General features: G+C 46.1%; 1 protein-coding gene across 2 annotated transcripts in view; it reads left to right on the top strand.

Annotated features, from left to right (window-relative positions):
* The window catches only part of SCN3B (sodium voltage-gated channel beta subunit 3), a 941,302-nt gene that overhangs the window by 589,511 nt on the left and 332,278 nt on the right, over positions 1-19,513 (top strand). The window contains exon 8 of one of the 2 annotated variants that reach the window (XM_085647252.1): positions 14,968-15,509. The gene's annotated coding sequence lies outside the window, so the exon portion shown is untranslated. Of the gene's footprint in view, positions 1-14,900; positions 15,510-19,513 lie in introns of those variants that run through there. The other variant, XM_085647253.1, reaches the window with a different exon arrangement.

Here is a 19,513-nt window from a genome sequence, read left to right on the forward strand (position 1 = left end):
CTGAAATGGAAAGATATCCAGCAAAATAAGGTAGGAGAGGGACCCAATATATTGAGTTTGGCAAAGATGCCGATTTGAAATGTGTTTGTGATGATGAGCTTTACTTTTGCCATTGCCCTGTGACTTTGACGATTGATTGACGATTGATGTAACTGCTTGTCGTTTAAGTCGTTTTTACTTTAATTTTCATTTGGTTTTTGATTTGGCCTGTGTAGAGAGTCAGTTTCTCTGCACTTTTGTTTAAAATGCATTAGCTGATAGTGGGCAACAATAAGAGCACAGTCTTTACGAAAGATTTTTCAAATACGACCTCTATTGAGGAGAAGTACTCATGATTCTGGGGATCACGTTTGACAACCAAAGTGACAAAAGAGATAACAGAATGTTGGCTTTGCTAGCGATATAGGTAGTGATTGGAAGTCCAGCTACAGACATGTATTGTGACATGAGAACACGTAGTTTCAATAAAAGGGATATTATTTGGAATACGTTGTTGAAGAGTTAAGTCCTGTGAACTTTATTTTAATTTATTTTAATCTCCATGTTATAACAGTATTCCTGTTTACAATTCTACACCTTCAGATTTTGGAGATCTATCAGTAAAGGACCTCAGGAAGGTGGTGGTACATTAATAGTATCCTGGTGGTGAGATGCTTCATAAGCATGCATATTTACTTTTGAATTTTCACGTGTGTTGTGGGGTGTAGGACACGATGGTGTATATGTACATGGATTTTTGGAATAAGTTTTATGAAGTTTAATTAAGTTGTATACTTCTTGCAGATTGTGGACCATACTGAAGCTGGTACCACTCAGATGATGCCATCAAAATTAAGTATGGTATTTTTCTATTTAAATTCCATATTATTTTCACCTTAAATAGCAGAGTGACAAGAAGTGGGTCCTGATGAATGCCATTGAACCAACAGGTCACCTCAGGCAGAAACATGTTGACCTAACACTAATAGGGAAAATCCATATCCCTATTTACTTAGCTTTTTAGTCCTAACCACCGGAGACACCTATTAAAATAAATGTGATCTTTCGGTAGTTAGTTTTAATACACTTTTTTCACTTTAATTACACTCTGCCCCTCACTACCTACTTCAATTGGATGATTCACAAACAAAAACCTCACGCTCCTCTTCTCTTTGGGAGAGTTGTAGCCCACACTGCGAACCTTGCGGTCACAGTGTGCAAAAGGGAACCCAATGATGAAGCATGTCACCTTTGGGCGAGTGAGGGTTCTCGTCTTTAAAAGATTAATGTCCTACCCCTTACCACACACAAACATCAAGGTCAGTTATTGACACAATAGACGACATCCCGATGGGGGGCGTGGCCAAGCAGGCTACGATGGCGGACGCGCTCTGCTGTGGCTCCGCGGTCGGGCAGACGAGCAGGATGTATCACATCGTCGAATCTGGCCTCCAGCCATATCCACGGGTGTCGGAACAGGAGCTGCGCTTGATGACATCCGCGGATTCCTGAAAAATACGGAACCTGCGGTGATTTTTTGAGTTGGCTTGCCCCGGGACCTGACGACAAGATGGCGCCCATCTACACCTACCCTTGACTACGGCGCGGCTGAGCCAGGCCGCCGTCCAGTGTGGCACCGGCGAGAGGGAGCACTCGGTGGTTGGCCCCGACAGCGGCGGGGCAAGACGGTGCGCCCTCGCACAGGAGCACCTCCCGCCGGCCGTCACCTCCATGACAGGCTGCAGAGGGGGATGTTCAGCGGTAATCTGGGGCCAGGGACGGCAGGACCATACCTAAGCGGCAGGAACCCAGGGCACACATCCGGAGTGGCGGCCGGGCCGCTCTCCGTCTTCGCCGGTGTTCGGCTTCCGGGAACCGGATCGCTGGGGCCGTCCGCCCCAGCATGTCGCATGGGGCCTTGTCGAGCCGGGTCCGCCTGACCCCAAAATGGCGCCCTCGAGGAGGAAAGAGCCAGAGCACAGAGAAAGGATCCCCGTGAGATCTCCAAGGACATGACGGCATGTGAGAGGCGGGGACCAACCCCATTCCTGCTGGCGCTGATAGCGTGGATGCCCCCCAGCTCCCTGCAACACCCACGTGATGGCCATACCCAGAGACTGTCCTTGCCTGACCCTAACATGGAGACTGTAAGGGTGCAGGGTGATCGGTGGGCACACTGAAGCTTGTCCCACGCTTGCAGCAGCCTCGGGTCTGACACACCCTTGACACAGGTCCTCGACACTACCCACTAACCAGAACCCAGCAGTGCGGCTCTGGAGGCGCAGGGCTGTACCCCCAGCAAGGGCTGTCGGCATAAAGACACTTCTTGGGAGACACTGAAGTTGGGATACCCGGTGAGCCCTAATACCATACCTCACATGTCATAGTGCACTCGGAACGGAGCGCAAGAGTTGCCGTGGGAGCTCACCACACACGTGACTGGCGGCTCGGTGGAGAACACCTCACCGGGGCGGTGAAGACCTGCAGACGCACTACACCCCTTACACCAAGCGGGCGGCCAGGAAAATAACTTGGCCACACGACAACAACGGGCCGACTGCGCTCCATCCGCCAACTGCACTGAGCATGACGAACCTCATCTCAAACGCCGACATGGGGAAGCCCAGAGCCACACAGCAGGCGACGGTCCCCGAAACCGCACCGGAGAACCTGCCGCGCACTCATACGCTGGCCAGGTTCCCCACCACCCAGCCAGACCCGATCATCTCGGACAAGCTGCATCAAGTGGTAGCGGTTATCGAACTGTCAAGGGTTTCCATGGAGGAGCGTCTCGGCGCCCTCACCACGGACATCAGTCTCATCCGAGATGATCACAGAAAGCTGTCTGACAGGGTAAAGGATGGCGAGAAGTCACTGGCAGACCTACAACCCACCATCATCGAACAACAAAAGGCGACGCGGTCTGTGCTGGTCCACCTGGCTGCCGTGGAGGAGCGCTTGGACGATTTGGAGGGTCGCTCGCGACGCTGCAACATCCGCGTCCTGGGCCTGCCGGAGGGAGTCGAAGGGGCACGTCCAATCACGTACATGGAGGCCTGGGTCAAATCTTTCACCCCACCAACGGAACGCATAGCTTTCTTCCCAATAGAACGAGCCCACCGAGTTTCAACCCGCAGACTGCCACCCCGCCTCGGCCAATGTTAGCTTAATTTCTCCACTTCCAAGACCGTGATGCAGTGCTCAGGGCCGCCAGAAATGCGGGCCCCCTGCAGGTGGAAAACAAGCACATCATGGTCTTCCCCGACTATGCACGGGCGGTGCAGAAACAATGATCATCGTTCCTGGAGGTGAAACGCCGACTGCGAGCTAGCAACATACAATATTCATTATTATTCCCGGCCCGTCTGAAAGTTATCCATGCTGGCATCACCCACTTCTTCTCCACGGCTGAAGATGCGTGTGACTGGGCAGACCACCACTGCGAGCAGAGCTCCACAGCAGAGGCCACTCTAGAGGGGACGAACAGGGTTCCACGCATCAGGCAGCGTGGCCGGCAGCCATCACAAACTCGGAGACTGCAGGGCAGGAAAGAGTTAACGGAATGTCGAGTCCGGGACTCCCTGGACCTGGAGCAAATCATACAGGAGCGACGCAAGGCCGTACAGGCGGTGACGGATCTAGGGACTGCCTCGCAGGGAGAAGACATAGACGGTGGCCCCCATCTTTTCTCGTCGGAAGGAGAAGATGACAGTGACGAGACTCAATCAAAAACCGACTCTGTCACTATGCCCCGGGTCACTCCACAAACTGCCAACACTCTGCACTGAGGATACATGAGCTGATGAGCAGAAGCATTTGGTAAGATTGGCGGACACATACTCCTGCACCCCGATACGTCACACCCACAAAATACATCGCAACACTTTTGTGGGTTCACCAACCGGATGACGAACATTGATCCTACTAATGCCCTACCGAGACTCCGCCCCGCAGGCACGCGCTGCCGCCCCCATGCATCGATTATTCACTCTCTAGTTCTATGAGAGTCAGTTTGGACGTATCGGCCTCGCCGATAGGTCTCCGGTATCGGGACAGTTTCCCACCCCAGTTTCAGGTTCTACCGACCCAGTTAAATCACACCCCTTACCCCCAGGGAATGCCAGTGACGAGCTAACTGCCACCCATGGGTGGATGCCACCAACCTCCATATCTGACGGGCGCAGGGCCAGGACACCGCCAAAACTTATAGCACTGCCACTACTCACCGCGCCTATGGGCATAGGTACCACTCACCACATACTCCAATGCAAAACACAGACCTTAGTGTACTGACTTTGAACCCAAGGGGCCTCCACACACCACACAAACGGTACGCTGTCTACTCCTACATCAAGCGCCACCACTCACAAATAGCGTTCCTCCAAGAGACCCATCTCACAACACCAGAAATTAACAAACTACGGGCCAGATGGTGAGGCACCATATGCGCCACGTCATACTCCGCTTACGCACGAGGCGTGCTGGTCTGGGTTCGACCGGGCACCCCATTTCAAGAACTCCGAAGAGTGGTGGCCAAAGAGGGACGATTTTCACTGTTAGAGGGACTCCTGAATGGGCAGCCCATTCTCTTGGGTAGCATCTATGCCCCAAATATTGACCAAGACAAGTTTTGGGAATCCCTTACTGGGGTGTTAGCTCAATTCACGACTATCCCATGGATCTTGGGGGGGGGGACTACAACTGCGCGCTCAACATCACACTAGACAGATCCCATCCACCACCGCCACATTCACCGGCACCGAAGCAGACTGAGCACTTTCAAAGGTGAGTTGCACACTAGGCGCTAATAGATGCTTGGAGAGCACACCAACCTCAGACACGTCTCTACTCATTTCATTCCATACCACGTAACCTACTGGTCCTATTGGACAGATTTTTATGTTCCCCATGGCTGATTCCCCAAATACAACACTCAGACTATCTAGGCCGCGTGATTTCGGATCACGACGCGCACATCCTACGTATCCAATGAAGGCCCCCTCACCCTCCGGTGCCCACTTGGCGCCTCCCACGTGACTGTCTGATGGACCAAGTGTTCAAACACGACCATGAGCAGGACATACAGGACTACTTTTCCAACAACTCGGGGACGGCATCCTCCAAATTGGTTGAATGGGACGCATTTAAGATAGTAGCTCGGGGAGCATGCATTAAGCAAATAATAGGAGCGCGATGCACACTCGAACGCACACTCACCTCCACAGAACTGAAGTTGGCCATCCTCACGCGACAGGAAGATGCCAATGCTGCCACAGCAGCACAAGTAGCGGCAGCCAAAACACAACACGCTGCTGCCATGGCAGACCTACGCAAATACAACTTTAGAGCCTACGCCTTTCGAATGCATAAAGAAAGAGATAAAACGGGCACACTCCTGGCTTGGCTAGGAAGACAGGACACGGAAGTCAAACCCATCACCGAAATATTCGACCCTTCCGGTAATCTAGTGCGATCCCAAGTGGACATTTTAACTGCATTTCAGCGGTATTACACTATAATTTACCGCACCCCGTCACAGCTCGGGCAGGAGGCGATCGACCACTTTCTGGACTCCCTATATATCCCGCACATCTCAGAAACATAGAAAAACACCCTACACGCCACAATAACACCGACGGATATTACCCACGCGATTCGTGCGCTAGCGCAAAATAAGCCGCCGGGCCTTGACGGTCTACCTCTCGAGTATTACAGCACCTTCTCCCCCCTGCGAGTTCCTCAGCTAACTGAGATGCTGGCGGTTGCTCTAGAGAGGGGAGAAATGCCCAGCTCCCTCCGCGAGTCGGTCATAGTGACGTTCCTTAAACCGCACCGAGACCCGCAGCAGTTATCTTCTTACCGTCCAATCACGCTCCTTTTGGCCGACTGCAAAATATTGGGGAAAATTCTAGCGGAGAGGTACGAACAAATTTTGCGACCCCTAATCCATCCGGATCAATGCGGGTTTGTGCCCGGTAGAAATACGTCACAAAACATACGGCGCTTGTTCCATATTCAGGATCAAGTGGAAAATACACACCCTAACGCGGTCTGCTTAATCTTAGACCTCGAAAAGGCCTTTGATACTCTTACTTGGCCATACCTTTTCGCCGTGTTGGAGTGAGTGGGGATAGGCCCAACCCTCCTCGCGTATACAAGGCTTCTCTACACCGGGCTCTCATCCCGCATTCGACTGGGCCGCTACATCTCCTCATCAATCATGGTGGAGAGGGGGACGAGACAAGGGTGCCCACTATCGCCCCTGCTCTTCGCCCTAGCGGTAGAACCGCTGGCAATCCGATTGCGTGAGGAGGGAATCGAATGGGGCATCCCCATAGTGGACACCGTCCGTAGCGTCTCAATGTACGCGGACAACCTCCTAATATATATCCGTGATATCACCACGGACCTCACACCCCTATGGACAACCCTAACGGAATTCGCGGAGGCGTCCGGTCTTAAAGTAAACTGGGATAAATCCACCCTATACCCACTACACACAAACCTCGGGCCGCTGGAGGTGCGAATTGGTACGCAGCACCTCTCCTGGAGCACACCCGCCCCCCGATATCTTGGCATCCACCTATACCACTTCCCCACAGACATATATGAGGGCAACCACCGCAAAGCGTTGGCTGGCATTAGATCGGCGGTGAGATTTTGGAAAAATCTCCCGTTGGCCCCCATAGGCCGGGTGGCCATAGCAAAGATGATCGCTGTCCCCCGTCTACTGTACCACTTTACGAATTTACCGGTGATCCCACCTAGGGCCTTTTTTTGAGACCTGGACTCGCTCCTCCGCTCACTCATCTGGGGCACGCACAGACATCGGATAGCCCTCACCAAGCTGCTATTACCCACCACACAAGGGGGACTGGGCACCCCTCCTTCGAAGCGTACTTTTTGGTGGCACAGTTACAGTGGCTGTCGTACTGGACGGCGGGTAGGAACACAGGAGAAACACATACGTCCCAGGGCCGGGTTCCCATCCCGGAGCTTTGTCGCATACTGCTCCCAGGTACCAAACCTCGACGGATATATCCGTTGCAGGTGTCGGTGGCCTGCCGATGTATGCAAAGAATCCATTGCATGTCGGCAGGGACCCCACATTACTCCCCACGGCTACCGCTGGTCGGCTGGCCCAAGAGGGAGATGGACTTTATGGCAGCCATGCTCCGTGCATGGTCGGACTGCGATATAACAGAAGCAGAGGCGTTGTTCGCAGAGGGGCAGCTCAGACCCTATGATCAGATCGCGGAGGAGTATGGTTTATCTGCGGGACAGTTTTTAACCCACCGACAGCTCCTATATCACTTTCGGCCGCTCGCTGACCTTTCCACAGGTGAGCCCAAGACCCACCCGGTCATTCACACCATCTTACATATGGGTACAGGTCGGCACTTAGTTACTTGGATCTATAAATCCATCAGAGAGCTTATGAATGAACCACTGCTCGCTCTCCGAGCCACATGGGAGGACGAACTCGAGCGTCAGTTGCACGTCCGGGAGTGGGAGAGGGCCCTAGAGTTCCCTAAAAAAGTATCGAGGAATGCACGTTTTAAAAACATACAGTTTTATGTCTTACATAGAGCGTATCTAACCCCAGCGCGCCTGCAGCGGTTCTACCCGGACACTCGATTTCTCTGCCCCGGATGTCGTTCGTCAGATGCACACTTTCGCCACATGTTCTGGAGCTGCCCCACCTTGCGGCAGTTCTGGTCAGTAGTCCTCAAGACACTTAAAGAACTTACAGGCCTTCCAGATATTCACACCTGGGAGGCGGTCGCTCTCGGAATAATCTGTAGACCAAAAACACTAAAAGTGCCTATCCGCTTCGCAACCCTAGCAAGGCTACTAGCGAAAAGAAGCATCGCCATGAACTGGCGAGCCCCACTGGGACCCCTGGTGGAGGCATGGGTGGGAGCAGTAAAAAAATGGGCGGCAGCAGAAGAGGAAACACTTCGGGAGGAGGAGGTGAAAGGACTGCGGAAGCATCCCATATCTATGGAATGGGCCATATTGTCCCACCAGTTCCAGCACTTACAGTCGCGTACCGGTTCTAGGGCATCGCAATGCACCACTACAGCACCTAACACAGCCCCCACCCCCCCAACCAATGAGTGAGGCACATTAACACCTAGGTGCACTACACGACATGCGGCCACTAGTCTGGCTGTCCTGGCGCCTGCCTACAAACAATGTCCTGACATCTGCACACAAACAGCTGCACTGACCCGGACGCCATTCCCATGGCTCACACCCTGGCTCCCTCCTTCAATGCATCCCCAGTTTTATTGCCCCCGGTTCCCCCCGGCATCACAGTATAGAGAAGATATATGGGCCGTAACGACAGATACCCCGTCTGAGTGCAGGATGCACATCCCACAACTGGACAGCACAACTACTGTCGATAAAATAAGTGTAATGAGATGAACTGTGGATATTGTTTGTTGTAAAAATAATAAAAAAATATTATTAAAAAAATAAAAAATAGACAACACCCCGATATTCTTTGTGAGTATATACTGATACCATTGTGCCATACAAGGGCCTTTTTGTGTATTCGTCTACCTTCCCCATCAAGTACTGTGCTCTCTGCTATGTGTGCATTAGAACATATAGTATGTGGTGCGCCTAGTTTAGTTTCATCCTATCCCCTATATTTAATAAATGAAGAGGCCCCATATTGCCCAGAAGGGCTCTGTTTATGCATACCCATTGTGGTGTATCCCAGGTGGTATGGTTCAAATACCTTATTTGTGCAAGTTGTGATACCAGCTAATGTGTTTCTACATGGGGCAATCATAACCTCCCCCTTTCTCTAGCTGCATGCAATTTCCCCATTTATAGTTGTGGTTTCCTTCCTTCCCATATGAATGCCTTCAGCAAGCATTGTTAGTTCCTTAATCAATCATAATGGTATTTTTATGGCTAGAAAGGAACTAATGTAATTCAGAGAAGGCATCACTTTGTTTTGACTTCACTGAACCTTCTGTCATATGGACAGGTTAAGTGAGAACCATAGCAACAAGTCAGAATTAATGTTGAGGATCAGGGACTTATCCTCAATGACACAGTGGATGCCCGTATTGAAACTGATCCCTAGGTACTTAAAGTTGACTGTCTTCCATTTAAAACAGACCTCCTAGCGACGCCCCTGTAGTGCATCTGGTTAACAGTAGAGCATTGCCCTTCCCCCAATGTACATTGTACCTCAAGAATATTGAGAATTGTCAATTGAGTAATTATGTGGATGAGATTATTTATGGATATGGTTGGTGCGGACAATGTAACTGGCATGTCATCTGCTTATATAGGAGACCCTTGTGTTCCCCTCCGGCATGGTAATACCTTTGACACCTTTGTGTTGCCAGATTGCTACAGCGAGAGGAGCCAAGCTCCATTGTAAACAATAGCAGCAAAAGGGGGCAACCCTTGTCTCGCCCCTCACTGGATCTCAAACTCTAGGGAAATGTGACCATTACAAACTACGGCTGCCTTAGGGTTAGAGTAAAGCCATCTTATTTTGGTGACAAATGCATCACCAAGCTCAAATCTCATCAGAGTCTAGAATAGATAGGGCCATTATATATGATTAAAGGCTTTCTCCATATCTTGCGAGAGAGCAACCTTGTCATCTATCTCGACTTTCATTTGCCAGAGGATGTGGGCCAGAGATCTTAGGCGAGATGCTAAAGTGCAGTGAGGCACAAAGCCTATCTGGTCTCAGGGGACTAGTGTTGTTAGCATGGTCTTTAGCTTATTAGCTAACACTTTTGAAAATATGTTCATGTCCACATTAATTAAGGATATTGGTTTGTAGTTGGCACACTCTAGTAGATCTTTATCTGGTTTCACTAAAGGAGCAATTTTGGCAGAACTACTTTCTTGTGATTGTATGTGACCAATCTGTAATTCCTTAAACAATTAGAACAATAAGGGCACCAGAGATGTTTTATTGATGTTATATTGGTCTGATGGATTACAGTCAATCCTTGAAGTCCTATTATAGGGGGGATTGTGACTCGTTTTCACTAGTTTATCTTCTGTAATATCCTGGTCTAGGGAGTGTTTCTGATCTGGTGTTAATTGTTGAATTTGGAAATCGGATTTTTCTTTTCTTTTTCTGGTGGGTTGATTTGGCTAGCAGCTGTATATAAAACACCCCATAAGAGTTTCTAATATCTCTTTAGGCTGGGTAACTATTTGCCCATGTATGTTCTTTAATGCCCTTCGGGAGGTCTGTGCTTCATGTTGTCGTAATTGCATTGCCAGCATTCTCACCATTCTCTTAATGGCGTTGCTTAGAGGAAACTGCGTTGTTTGTGTCTTATGGGTGAGCAGTTCTTTATGACCATACTTTGACTGTAGTACAATTCGGACATCATCTCCATCATGTGTTGTATTATATTTATGAGTGAGCAATCTCACCTTTTCATCTAGTTTGACTTGGTGTTTAGCTATTTATTTATTTTTCAAGGCAATTTCTTGAATATTTTCCACCTCTGAGACATGCCTTGTCTGCTACCCAGACAATGTGAGCAGGAGAAACAGTGGGACATAGGTACAAGGGGATTGCGCCACCGGAACGTCACTTTTCTGAAGTTCCAGTGGCGTAATGCCCTGCTCGATTTTTACAAAGTGGTGTTAAGCTACTTTGCGTGGCTTAACGCCGCTTTGTAAATATGGTACTGCATGCAAGGGGCATGCCATGGGTGTTGCTTAGGGCAATTCACCACAACCACTCCATCGCAATACCCATTAGAAGGAGGTGTAAATCTGAGGCAGCACCAAAAGCGAACGCCATGCAATAGCAAGTGTTAGAATGGCGCAACAGGGAGAAATACTTTCATTTTTCCTTGTTTCTGCTTTTTGGTTTCTGCTTTTTCTATATGTTCTGGATTCTGCAGCACACATAAAAAGAGGAAATGCCAATAATGACTGTTTATGTGCAGGTAGGAACAATGCTTAAATAGTGGCGATTTCCTACTTCTATGTGTGCAACAGAATGCAGCACACATAGAAGTAACAAATCACCATTATTTATTGTTTATGTGCAGGAAGGGAAACCTTCCTGCATATAAACAATCATTCCCTGCAGAGCAGGCACCATTGCACAATGGCCCAAGAGTGTCTGCATTGGCCTTAGGCAGCAATTTTTATCATCAGTACTAGGGAAAACAGGGGTGCACCATATTATTGTAAATACGGCACATCCCTGCGTTTTGGAAATGGCGGAGTGTGGCGGTGAAAAATTTTCCGCAGCTCCATGCGCCGTCATTTCCTTGAAAATATACCCCAGTGTTTTCATTCTCTAGAATAAGTGAGGAGCATTACCCGTAGTATGTGTTTGGGGTGTAGCACTTTATACAGGGACATATTGAGTCTTCACTGACCTATGGGGGTTTCACCAAATCTAAGTCAAGCCAAAGGTGTAAGGTGGTATGATCCAAGACAATATTAGGGGTAATGGTTACCGTCATTAGCTGCTTTAGGAGCTTGGTGGATGTTAGGGAATAATCTGTGCATGAATGGGGCTGTGCACAAATGGAGTGAAAGGGATTTCTCTGTTTGCGGGATGCAGCAGTCCACATGGGTCGTGAAGGAAGAAATCTTTCAGGAGATTGCCTAAAAGGTTTCTGTGTTCTTTTGAATAATTTATGACAAAACACTACCAAACAAGGTTGGGAGTGTCTTTGATGAGATGGCAGGCGGTACAACTGACCACCAGTCTGTAAGAGCTAAGATTAGAGAATCTTCAAATAAATAGTTATTGATGAATGATTAGTCCTATAGAATGCAACACTGGCGCTCTGATCCCGAGTATATGCATTTTGAATCTGTCTGGTTATTTAACATTTAAAACACTTTACAGGCAGTCTCAAAATAAAATAGAAAGTGGTTTTACAAGGCCTCGATTGTGGGTTGCATTATACCGGTGGGGTATAAGCTCTGCACCTATAATCCGCATGAGCATGCAGTTACACAGTTAGTCCAAAAAGGAATGGCAAATAACAACGCTGACCAAGTCTTTCCAGCCTTGTTCCACATGCTGCTTCCTTTTTTTACAGAGATTGATGTTCCCACTCACTACCTGCTCTGAGCAGGATGTAAATTGAAGTGGGAGCGGGGGTTGAAGTGGTTTTCATTGGGCGGAAGAGGCGGGTGTGAGTTAGAGGGAGCATTCTACGCGCACCTTGTGCCGTAGGAGAGGGTTGGTTGTGGGCCAGGGGCTTGGCCCAGGTTGCCCTGGCAACTCGATCCTAATGGGATTTTACTGACTAAACACTATTAATGGTCTCTATGAGAGTCATCACACAGCCAACCTGGCACCTTGTTTGTCCCCTCCATTGATGTGGCCTAGAAGAAATGTTGCATCCCAAGGAATCCCTGCGCAATGTTAATCTATGATCAAATCGGTTGGCAAATTGACAATATACAAATATGGGATTACATTTCTTTCTCTAAATTATGACTACAGGGTAATGTAGGTACTGGGAGGGATCAGTTTTTATACCATCCAGATTTTGCTCGAAGCATCCTGTTTACATTGAGTTCAAGCACCGGGCTTCATACACCCAAGCTTGTGCCTTTGATGGCCAGTCCTCAGGGCTACAGACATCTGAAAGATGCTTTAATTCAGTGACAACATGTGTCTCGGCATGGAAGCATGTAGTGATTTGCCAGAAATGCCCTGCAAGGCTTCCTCAAATACACAGCGGAGTCCTCAGTGTTCTTGTGTCTGGAACCGTGGAGATAGGAGTTAATTCTGGGCACGCCAGTAACATGGACCTTGGTCCCATTGAGACATGCCGATTGCTCACCGTTCTTTGAGTACTAATTTACTTCCCAATAGATGACCAATTTAAAAGTCCCCTTCCATTGAATTTCCAGGGGGCTGATTACTTTGGGATTCGAGTGAGGAAGTTTGAGTGTGACAAACAACGATACCCAATGCATTGGGTGTAAAAATATTTGTGTGGGGGAGCTCATTGTTATTGAGTTCTATAATGCTAACAACCTCATGCCTTTCTAGTCGCTATGCTAACTGTAGTGGTGGCAGTAGATAGCAAGCTTGTTCTCGAATTTCAGAGCTGGCTCATAAAGCCTTCCTGTGTTATCATCATGGAATAGCAAGTCAGCTATTTCCCTTTTCAGCTTGTACGAGGCTGGGACAATTCACGACTGGCTGAGGCTGATGCTGCCATCTGGTGGGACCCCTGCCCCAACATCCCTGGAGCGAAGGCGCTCTAATGAGCTTTTTATAGGATGTGGTTGTCGAAATTATCTTAGCTTAGCTATTACTTTGAAAATAATTATAGGACTAGTAGACACGAAAATCACTAATGAAACAAAAATAATTATGTCAGAAAATGTGTCAAATCGATTCATATTGACAGGATATATTTCGAGTTTATAAACAATCTTGGAAAGGATGCAGGCATTTCTAGCATTGTGCTCACGCCTTAAATGTCACATTTTTTAACGAAAAGAATGGAAAAGTCTAAAAAGGGAACAAAATGGAAACAGTGGCTACTAAAAGGAGAAAAATATTGAAATAAAAAGTCTGAACAGGAACTATCGCAGTGTTCAAATGAATACCCCTTATGCTGCTTTGCTAAGGTCTAGATTTAAAAACAAATAATCATAAATTAATGGTGTCTAATTGGATTGCAAGGGATTGCAATGAATTGCATTTATATTTGTATTTTCTTTTAACTGCTCACTGGTTTTAAGATTATTTAAAGGAAGCGTAATTGTTTGCAATGATTATATGAACCATTAGTGTCTTTATAAACTATTTACTATTTTGTCATCACCATCTCATGATATGCACAATTATCTTCATACTTAATTCTCTTATTTAATCTTATAACATTGTTATTTTATGCTGCAAACTCTCTTCACACCCTTACGCCCTTCACGTTAAACTCTCCTCTATTCACCTGTGAACCCTTCCCTGTTCATCCTTAAACCTTTCAGCATTAAATCAATGAATCCTAAACCTTTCTTTCACCTCTCATCCCTAAAACCTTCACCCTTCATGCCAAACTCTTCAGCCTTCTCATCTAAATGCTTTAGCCTGCATTTGCAAACCTTTTACCCTTCAGTACTTCCCGTTCACCACTCGACAGTCCCCATTTAATCGTAAACCCATCACCCTTAAATCTTTCACCCTAAACTCTTAGTGAATCAACCACGACATTCACCATTCACCCTTTAACCCTTCATCCCTAAATCCTTCACCATTAAAGCCTTAACCTCTAAACATTTCACCAAAACTCTTCATATGTTATGCTCAAACCTTTCACCGTTCATACTTAACCCCTTTACCAATAAAACCTTCATCGTTCATCCCTAAACCCTGCATCATTTACCCCTATATCCTTCGACTTTCCCTCCTAGACACTTTACCATTCCAATCACTCCTTAACCTTTCAATCTTAAACCCTAGATGCTTTACAGAAAATGTATTCACCCTTCATCCCAAACCCTTTGCCCTTAAATGCCTCACTCTTAAATTATTCACAACTAAGTCCTTCACCAATGAAGCAGTCATCCTGTACTCAGAAGTCTTATCCCCTTACAATTCGCCCTTTAGCTCTTCAATCACCACTAAACCCTTGACCATTCACCTTTAAACCATTCCTTCCTAAAACATTCACCGTAAACCCTTCACCCCCAAAACCCATCACCTTCCACTCCTAAACCCCCTCTCAGTTAACCATTAATTGCAAAACTCCTCACCCGTAAACTATTTTCCCTTCAAATCCATTTCCCTGCTTTCTAATCACTCCTCCTAATATATATATATATTATATATTATATATATTTTCATTATTTATATAGTTGTTCAATGTATTAGAATAAATGAAATAACAAACAATGAGATGGTCCACAATTAAATTACTGTCCATGAGCAAATGATATGCATAAGGATATGTCTTTAAAATTAAAAGTATTTGACCTAATGGTATGTTCCCACAGAAATGCACGATGGTGGCAGCCACAGGGTGTCCCAGCTAAACCAGAGTGAATAAAAAGGGAGATTGAGGCAACTACAGGCTACAATCTGGACTACTGACTGTTGCAGACTCACTCAGTTCTTGAGGAGGCGTAAGCTTTAACAGCGACCCAGAGAAAATGGCAGTTTCTATTTGGTACCTCACGTTCCACACAACCTAACACCAAGACCATACCATAGAAGGATAACATACTGAGAGTCTCTCTCTCGGGAGAGTCATCAGAGCGTGAATTGGTCACCTTACTGAAGGAAACCGCTGGACCTGCTTGTCCAGCAGGGCCAACGATCAGTAGCCCAGCTACTGTTGGACTTCTACTGGCCCAAAGGAAACTTCAAAGGACATCAACCCCTGTGGCCAAAGTCACCCCATCTTACCCGTGGAATTAGGAATAGCCACAAGAAGACATCCATCAACCGCACGGCATCCAGTGCATCTTTCAACAGCCTCAGCATCCTGTACCCTCAGCATCAGGACTACTCCATTGAAGTCTATGACGGTTTTGAAGTAAGTGTCAAACTGGATTTGAGACTGCTTTAGTGACCAGGTAACTGTTCAAATATTCGTTATTGGCCTCCCTGACTTTCTTCCTGTAGGAATTGGTCACCCAGTCGTGCTGGAGTAGTCAAACAAATTTTCAAACTTTACAGCTAACATGCTTGTTTGTGCTTGGACTAAAAAGCTGAGATTTACATTTTCTTTAAAAGTGTATATCTCCAGTATCCCCAATGGATTTTGCTCATCTTAGTGTCTAAACATTCATAACAATCTAATCTATTTATATACATTGGTATCGGATTTCTTTCATGCTCCATGACATTCTTGTTCTGTTGTTTGGTGCTCTAAATGCTTTACAATAGTTCCTGCGTTTAAGCATTGTTACTCAAAGCCTCATCTACCTAGGGTTCAGCAAGAGGTTTTACAAACGAGGTTGACTGGACCAAAGGCGGTTTTGTGAGAGTACTATATAGTAGGTTTGCACAACCACACCATGTACTAAACCAGAATCCTCACAACGTGTACATTTACACATACATTCACAATTAAACCGAAGCGTAATTTTACAATTTTCTGCACCCCTGAGACTGCCAGCATGATTCCCAAAGGAGAATGGCTGCTAAAGGGGCCTCTTTCCCATCATGAGTCATTTACCACCTTTGAAGAATTAGTAACTGGTCAATAGTTTGCGAATGGAACTGTGGTTGCAAACCATTGACACATACTATAGCAAACTGCAATTTTTGAGGAGGAATACCATTTCCATGCCCCGGCCTACATAGTGGAAATAGCCTTTTTGTAGTCACAAACCATGTGATTATGTGAATCACATGGTTTGCGATAGATAAATTGCTTATTACATTTGACCTTAGGTGCAGCATGCAGTACAAAATATGTATGGCAATGTCTTGAGAAGTTGACTATTAAATCAATACTGGAATTATTTCAAAGCTATAAAACATTTATTTTTAAATTGCATAGATAAGTCACACACTATTAAAACATCAGTTAAACAGCAGAAATAGACACAAAGCACTGGTTCTGGATCACTTTGTTAGATTTCAGTATTTATTATCAGGGAATACTGTGGGTCCCACAGCACATGCTCTTATCTCTAAAATCCGCAGAGCTTGCTAGTTTGGAAAAATGCTGATTTTCCATGAACTGCCTCACAGCTGCAACCTTAAAATAATTATAAAACACAGTTTGCTGCTGTCAGCAAAACTGCATAGTACATGTAAGACCGCATAAAAATCAGAAAGAAGGTCAAAATCTCTGCAAATCATTGGCATATAAAATCGAATTAAAAATTGTTGAAAAAAGTCTAGTTAGCTTAGTCAGCTTATACTCAGCTTCCCGTGCTTCTAGAGTTCCTGCCGTCGACCATATAGAATTCCATAAAATATATTGGTATTCAGTCGTTATTTAAACTAGCATTAATAAAGTCAAAAAGTCTGGTTTGTTATAGAAAACACGAACCGGTTCTGCTGGCTTTGCGAGTGCTTTTTCTCTGCGCAGTTACGTAATTGTTGCCATGAAGTTAAAAGTGAAATAGTTTGATGAGTCCAATGTAAGAGGAAAGATTACAATTATATTTTGAATGTTGTTCAGCGATGACTCCAAACTCTTCACCAAGAACATAGTCCAACAAGCAACGGCTGTCATCCTACCATGTTCCAACTTTATTGAAATTGTGCCCATTAAACAAACGGATACAAATGTACCCATTCAACAAAACTTCCGCATCTTCGCGATATTTCCGCGTGTTTGCGATAATTTTTAACATTTTCGCGATAATTTGCGAAAGTGGATTTCGCAAATTCCGCCCACCCCTAATACAAATGTAGTCAAATATGAGGACTATCCCAACTGCGAATTTGCGCTGCGCTGTGCCATTTCCTTGTACATATGCCCCTCTATATCTCACTAAAAGGCTGCAGGGTACGGACTTGGCGCTGGGTGCGGCAGCATGAGGTGTTATTCATTTAAATGTCCTGTGACGGACCTGGGCCCCCCTGGAATTGCTGCTGGCCGCCTTAGTTTGGCTGTCATTGACCTTGACGCACATGCAGCTGCCCTGTCGTGTGTGCGTAGGGGGATGCCAGGGGTAATTTACTCGGTGACAGCAGAGCCGCTGATTGTCTTTCAAAGCACATGGCGCGACTCTAAAGTCAAGACAGCGGTACCACCATTCCATCCTCTCCTCACTCTGATAAACTCAATCATGCTGTCCAGGGCAGCTGTCTGCAGCCAGTGTGACTCACAGACACTTCAGGGCAGACCAGTGAATTACTGCTTTTGTCACAGAGAGCCTTCTGTTACTTGCAGTTCATGAGATACAATTCTAGTATAGCACAATTACATATGAACTGACTTCAAGGAGCTGCAGTTTAACTGTATGGTATAAGTTTGAATATTATTTTACCCCCTCAATCTTTCATTATCCTAATGTTGCTAAAAGGGGGTTCGTTTTGGTAGAAATGCTTTATTTTTATAGTGAAGCCAATCACTGTGATACTTTTTAAATCCTGGGTCTGTGCTTCTCTAGACTAAACACTTTTAAAATATACTGCCTAGTAGTATGGATGACGTGATTCCCACAATTTATAATCCTCACTGTTTTAAGCAACATTACCTCTAGACACTTACATACATGATTCGTTGTCTCTGTATAATGTATGTGTGGTTGCAAAGTGCTCTGACGCCCTACACTGGTATGAGGACCGCTATAAAACAAATTAAATGCATGAAAGAAAGAGGTTAGTTCCCTTCCATTTCAGGTGCTTTGCAGCAGTCTCAAGATTTTCTTACATTTCTCGTCGCTCATAATATGGGCGTAACTTCTGATATTTTTCTGTCTCCATCGACTTCCTTGCTTGATTTTACTCGCAAGAAAGTATCACTCTTAACTGTCACACATTTGGTTGTTGAATGTCAAGCCTAAGTATACAAGCTATGAAAATGTCAAACATTAGCAGTCTCAAACCTTGGAAGCTATGGAATAGGAACCTAAAAATAGTGTCTGGTTTGTCGCTAAATCTAAATATACCATTTTCTAAATGCATCTGTTACTACATAACTGTGCAGTCATGGTATAAACTGGAGCAGGGCCATCACAGGTGGAACTGGTAGATTTCATGAGCACCCTCATATGGCCAGATGGAGTGTCCCCCTAACAAGGGGTGTGCAAAGTTTTTGTTATGCAAACATGCATATATTTAGGGCCTCATTTATGGGGATTTGGTGTAGGGCTGAACGGCAAGACACCTTGCTACGCTGCCCTACATCAAAGTGAAAGGGCAAGAATGCACCGTAATTTTCCAATACTGCGCATTACTGTTCTTTCTCCCGGCTCTGGCACCGTTTCGGCAGCCTAGCGCCAACACAAGCACCCTTGTATGTTGGCAGGATTGATTTTTGAAGGAAGGGGCACCTTCTTGCACAAAAATAATCCTGAGAATGCGATTTCCTCTTTCTATGTGTGATGCAGAACGCAGCGCACATGGAAAGAGGAATAAACGAGGAGAAATAAAGTTATTTCTCCTTGTTACATCTCACCTCAGGAGGCATCAGGTTTTGTCACTTCCCCAGGTTTACATGGTCTTGTAAATCTGAGGAAGCGTCAAAATCCATGAGTGTTGCATGGAAACACCCACTGCAACGCCTATGGAACACCTCCCGAGCACAGAGTAAGGCAACGCAGCGATTTGTGCTGCCTTGCTTTACTCCTCATCTATGAGGCCACTCGATGCTCCGCAAAGTGGATTTGTGTGACCTCATAGATATTATTTTGAAATTTGCGCTGCCAGAACATGACAAAAATTGATGCTCCGGCGGCGCAAAGGCCTCATAAATATGCCTCTTAGTTTCTCATTATTGACTTACAAGTAATTCCTGAAATTTTTCAGCTTCACTTTCTCCTGAACCCAAGCACAGTTTTTACCACACATGAAATGATACTTACAATTATAGATGTTTCAAGTTAAAAAATGTTTATGTTTATGGTTGGGTTT

Source organism: Triturus cristatus, chromosome 3_2 (genome assembly GCF_964204655.1).
Source record: "Triturus cristatus chromosome 3_2, aTriCri1.1, whole genome shotgun sequence".
Taxonomy (NCBI): Eukaryota; Metazoa; Chordata; class Amphibia; order Caudata; family Salamandridae; genus Triturus; species Triturus cristatus.